The sequence below is a fragment of the Rhipicephalus sanguineus genome, chromosome 7, assembly GCF_013339695.2.
Source record: "Rhipicephalus sanguineus isolate Rsan-2018 chromosome 7, BIME_Rsan_1.4, whole genome shotgun sequence".
NCBI lineage: Eukaryota > Metazoa > Arthropoda > Arachnida > Ixodida > Ixodidae > Rhipicephalus > Rhipicephalus sanguineus.
Window position 1 is genome coordinate 102,566,249 of NC_051182.1, and position 6,210 is coordinate 102,572,458.

At 45.2% G+C, this 6,210-nt stretch overlaps 1 long non-coding RNA gene across 1 annotated transcript in view; it reads right to left on the reverse strand.

The window, feature by feature from the left end:
• Positions 1 to 3,971, reverse strand: part of LOC119399681 (uncharacterized) — a 31,848-nt gene extending 27,877 nt beyond the window's left edge. Inside the window, exons 1-2 of the long non-coding RNA XR_007416905.1 lie at positions 3,881 to 3,971; positions 873 to 959 (exon numbers count right to left, since the gene is read on the reverse strand). This is a non-coding gene — a long non-coding RNA (uncharacterized LOC119399681). The remainder of the gene's footprint in view (positions 1 to 872; positions 960 to 3,880) is intronic.
• Between the last annotated feature and the right edge of the window lie 2,239 nt (positions 3,972 to 6,210).

Genomic DNA, 6,210 nt, shown 5'->3' on the forward strand with positions numbered 1-6,210 from the left:
CTTGACGCGTTCGGGTCACCGGTGACGTTCTATAGGCGCGGTCACGAAATAGTTAGCGTGCGCCTAAATGTAAGTGCACCGGAATTTTTCGCATTTTATCTTCGCCCAAGTTATCGTTAGACGAAGCTGATTAAGAAAATGATCTTTCTAAAAGAAAGTTTCCAGTGAGTACGTGTGAACAGGGCTGCAAAAACAAGTGCCAAAAGAACGCGCGCTAGGGTATACCCCATTAGTGTAGCCGGATGGGGGGGGGGGCAGTGTTGTTCGAGGGTTTCAAAGCCCTCTCCTCAATTTTTTCAATTTTGCATGTGTATATCTATATATGTATACACGCCCGAACATACATGATTGAACATCCCCCCCCCCTGAAAAAAAATAAAAGATATTCTGGCTACGTCCACGCATTATACCATGTTATGTTAGAGTACCGCGTCAATTACCTTGATGCATGATGTAAAGAAAGATCATACGATAATATTCCACCCTATACTGCAAAAGCCACGTGTATGTGGTTGTGGGGGTGTCCGCGTTAACGTTAACACGAAAGGATATGCTCCGTTAGCACTGCCAAAGTGAAGAGCACCTGACCGATACCAAGACGGTGTCGTTATGCGTAGGAGGTTGTCCTAACGCTACACTACGCTCCAATTTAAACTACACTTTCAAACGCTGAGCGAAGAGAAATTTCTCCAGCGCAATTTTTGCAACGTGCTGGAACATAAGCTAGAGCTGTGCGAATAACTGCACATCATGCTTGACGCTAGTGCTATTCTCGAGTGCGCGTTAACTTTCGCGTCTTCCGTCGGCACGGCACTTTAGGATAACAGAACATTTGTACACTGTAACGATTCCACAAATATAAACAAACTTACCGGTTATTCTTTCCAGATTCCGTAGATCAACTTTTTCTAAGGAACTGATGCTTGCAGAGTCTTGTGTCGCTTAGATTTTCACAAGCACTAGAAGAACAAAATGTTCCGCGCAATTGAGATACTTTCGCACATATATTGCAACAATAAGTTCCATTTTCGCTGAAATAATATGCCAACTTAGACTCAAGCTATGATTAGTAATGCTTCGAAGCCATGTGTCAGACTTTTCTGCAACGTGTGTATTAATTAAATGTATTCTACACAAGGTCATGAAAGAGCACTCTCCGCAATGGGCCAATGTTCTGCAAATGCATAGTGGGGAAGCTTTCGAGAAAACTAGAAAATATCAAATTATTCAAGCATGTCCAAGAAAGCAGTTCAATGACGCAGCTTTAACACTGAAAACGTTTCATAGCAACTGAAGTCGAAGATTACAAAAGAAAGCTATTCGCATTGAGTAAGACTTCTTTGACGTATTCGCCGCTTCAGAGTTTTCTTGGAAAATTTTCATCAGATTGCAAGTGTCCTAATGAACTCATGCATACGGTCTCTTTTACAGATATTCAGTTAATGCTTGAATAAACCGGTGTTCACAAATCAGCCGACAGCGTCAAGCTGTGTTCACGTAGGAAGCGTGCCAGCGTAGCGAGGCCGCCGGCTCCTCGAATTACAGGGCACTATTCCGAAACCTCAATTCTAATAAGATTTTTTGCGAGTATATTGCTCATAGGGACGCTGGCGCGCGTACGAGGACATTGCTCTTTTTTCTTGCTGCGACAATGTGAATGCATCTGCTGCTCTTTTCGTGACGTATTTTATATCTTCTTGTACACCTACATCTCATGTCTGACATTTTGCCATGGCTCTACATTGCCCTTTTGAGAACATGACTTTTACGAGCGTGGCACGGCAAGCTGAATATTCAAGCCTGCAAGTATATCCGTTTTGACTCACTGTTTCCATGAGCTTACCGAATGCAATAAGAATAAAACGAACGCAAACAATGATCTCGATAGGCAATAGCCACGTTTCTTGTGTCAACTTCGCTGTTAAAACATTCAGTAAATCAAGCATCGTTCTTTTACGCTCATAGTGAGTTGATGTGCTAATGTCTGTGCCACATGTGTACTCCCTCCTTCATGGCGGCAAAAACAGTGCACTACAACGCCCGCATACTTGAACATCTAACATACAGAATGACCTACCTGTGTATAGCCGCCAAACACTCAATGAAATTCGGAAACACGCCCTGCTGGTTTCAAGGTTTCAAGAAAAACAATTTTTTCTCTACGGTAGGTGTGCAGTTACAAAAAAAGTTCGGCAGGTCCCACGCACTGTGGGAATCGATGTAATGCTAAGCGGCCAGCAAAGAGCTGCATGCATCGCCTTGTTTGCTTTGAGGCAAATGATGCCATTAATGTCATGGCATCTATTTCACTGTATACCGCATATTTGTCATGCTTTCATGCATGCACAATCTTTAATTTCAGGAAACGTATATTACGGTATATGCAATGCATGACCTGTCGTTTATGTTCGTCACACACTCATGTCATGCCATGCCATGCCAATTTTGGTGTATATCCAGTTAATGAAACGGCCGGAAGCGCATCAAGACAGTGTCATGTAAATTGTGCAGTACATGAAATGCATGTTAGAATTTGCGTGCTAGGACCTGTCATTTATGTTCGTCATACAGTCAGGTCACGCTGTACCAGTTTCGGTACATATCAAGTTAGGGAAACGGCCGAGAGCGCACCATGAGCGTGGCATGTAAATCATGCTGCACATGGAACGCATCTCATGATTGTCATGTTACCACCTGTCATTTATGCTCGTCATAAAGTCACGTCACGCAATACCAGTTTTGGTGTATGTCGAGCTAACGAAACGGCCGCGAGCGTACCATGAGCATGACATGTAAATCATGCCCTGCACGACATGCATGTCATAATTTTCATGTTGTCACTTGTCATTTATACCCATCATACAGCCACGTAAATACCAGTTTTCGGGTGTACCAAGCTAGCGATCCGCACGCGAGCGCACCATGAGCATGGTATGTATATCATGCTCTACATGAAATGCATGTCATGACTGTCATGTCACCACCTCTCATTTATGCTCATGGTACAGTCACGTCATGCAATACCAATTTTGGTGTTTGTCAAGCTATCGAAGCGGCTGCTATCGCAGCATGAGTGTGGCATGTAAACCATGTTCTACATGATATTCATATCATGATTTTCATGTTACCAATTATGATTTATGTTCTTCATACAGTCATGTCACGCAATACCAAATTTGGTACATGTCAAGATAGCGAAACGGCCGCAAGCGCATCATGAGCGGGCATGTATGTCATAACGTACATGACACGCATGTCACGATTTCATTTAACACCTGTCATGTATGTTCGCCGTACAGAAATGCTTCGTCGATCCACTGCGCTATGCGTTCATGAGTTCATGCACGCATAGCGCAGTGGATCGACGAAGCATCTGGGACGTACGTGCCCAAATCCCTTGGTCCAATAAAGTTTTACCTCCTCCTCCTTCGTCGATCCAATTTGGTATATGTCCATATAACTAAACGGTCGCGAGCGCCCCGAGATCATGTCTTGTAAATCATGTTGTACATGACATGCGTGTCATGATTTGCGCGATAGAACCTGTCACTTATGTATGTGGAACAATCTTATCACGCTATACCAATTTTGATAGATATCAAGTTAACGAAACGGCCACAAGAGCACCAAGGCCGTGGCATCTAAATCATGCTGTTCATGACATACATGTCATGATTTTCAGTCATGTAAAATATTTTCATGACAAATATTTTCAGTCATGTAAAATGAAATGTTCGTCATACAGTCATGTTGTACCATAGCAATTTCGGCATACGTCCTATTAACGTAACGGCCGGCATTATTTGCACTAATGCATTGTTGATATATAAGAACATTTATGTGCACATGATGCCAAACACAAGCGCAAACTTGAACTTACTGCCAACTGCAGCCGTAAAGAACCTGCAGCAGTGGGTGGCACTGCCAAAGTGTACCAAAGCTTCTTTTTAAATGAGGCTACTCAGAGGCAGTTCCAAACAGTGTTTGAGCCGCAGCTGTGAACCGTTGTTAAGAGCAAGCCATACAATATTTCATTTACTGGTGACATATGACTGCACGCACTACTATGGAAGGTGCTTGACGCTAGTGTTAGCCATCGTTTCACATTTACTCTCTTAACAGACATCCCAATAGCATTTAGAGTTGACATTAGCTATCGATCTTGCAGGAGTCACAGAAATAAAGCCCTGTTTCTTTTCCCGATAATAATAATAATTGTTGGGGATTACCATCCACGATATTATTATGAGCGACGCCGTAGAGGAAGGCTCCGAAAATTTCGACCACCTGAGGTTCTTTAACGTCCACCCAAATCTAAGTACACGGGCCTCAAGCACTGCCGCCTCCAATGAAAATTCGGCCGCCGCTGCCGCCATTTGATCCCGCGACCTTCGGGTCAGCAGTCGAGCACCTTAACTATTTGACCACCGTAGCGGGTACCTCCTTTCCTGGTGTCACACTTCGATGGTATAATACCGTTACTTCTGAAAGCAGGGAAGGACGGAGGCTTCCGAATAACTGTTAATGAAAGAGCCCGAAGTCAACTGCGAACAGGGGCTCGAAGTCTGGGCGGCTCTGCTCTGGCTCACGGTTGTGGTTGCGGGTGGTGGCGGAGGCGATGAAAGCGGTATATGACACTCTTCCCCCTTTAAATGGGCACTCGTGCCACAGTGGGGGTTGACGGTTCTTTAGAGGTTAACTGCGCGGAATGCGGAGCGGGTACGCTGCTGAGGACAGTGTCTCGGCGGTAGCGCTTTGCTCGCGAAAGGCCTGTTCTGTTGGGGACTCTAACTGCTGTTGTTCTTAAACCACCGTTGGACGTGCTTGCTGTGTGCTGTGACGCCTGACTTCGCGCAGCCTTTTCTCAACAATCCATGAGAAGAGACACTTTACTTTTCGGATGATTCCTGGAATCGAGCGGGGACCCGGTTTCAAGTTATGAGCGAATAATAGTTGGAAATGCTTCACAGATCGCTGGATCGGTTTCGTGTTGCTCTGCGTGGGTGTCAGGAGCGACTAGAAGCCGAGTTTGCAGGTTGCAGCGGAGTTCTCTCGTACATTAATTGCGCTGGTACTTACCCTGTTGTTGAGGACACAAAGTATGCTGCTTGAATAAAAAGCCGGCATTGTGAGAATCGATGTAATGCGAAGCAGCCAGCAAAGAGCTGCATACACCGTCTTGTATATCATTGAGGAAAATGCGTGTCATGGTTTTCATGTTAATTCCTATTATTATGTTCGTCACACAGTAACGTCGCGCAATACCAACTTCGGGGTAGATCAAGCTAGCGAAACGGCCGCCAGCGCACCATGAGCGTGGCACGTAAGTCATGCTGTACATGACATGTGTCATGACTTTCATGTTAACTCCTGCTTTTATGTTCGTCACACAGTCACGTCGCGCAATACCAATTTCGGGGTAGATCAAGCTAGCGAAACGGCCGCCAGCGCACCATGAGCGCGGCACATAAGTCATGCTGTACATGACATGCGTGTCGTAATTTTCATGTTAACTCCTGCTATTTATATTCGTCACACAGTCACGTCAGAAGATACCAATTTTTGGGTAGATCAAGCTAGCGAAACGGCCGCCAGCGCACCATGAGCGTGGCACGTAAGTCATGCTGTACATGACATGCGTGTCATGATTTTCATGGTTACTCCTGTTTTTATGTTCGTCACACAGTCACGTCGCGCAATACCAAGCACGGCGATCTTCATTACTTGGCTATTACGTCAGACAGACACTTCAATAAATAGGCTATTGAATCTAAAGAAGTTGGGGGCGTAGGCTGAGCTCCAAATTTTGGCTCCAAAAAGGGCAGCGAAATCACTAAAGGGTAATGGCGGTGATGTGGATTTTGTAAGTGAAGAAATAAACATAAATGCATTCCGACGGTGGTATTTGAATCCAAATGCCAATGAACTATGATAAATGCACAACGCTAATGGGGCATGTGTGCATTAGATGGAATAGCACAGCTGTCAGTAAGTCACACGTGGAAAAGGGCGAGTTCAAGCACTTGGCGCGTTTTACCATATCCTGACGCATTTCCTTTGTTGATTAAGTACAGTGGCATGCACTCTTAGGGTGAACATGATGCCGCGCTCCGCGGAGCGCCATTGCATCCGGCGTGGTCGCGCACCAAACTGAAGTGGCGCAGGCGCACACGTACGCATCGCTCTTGCTGCACTACAGCCAGGCAAGAG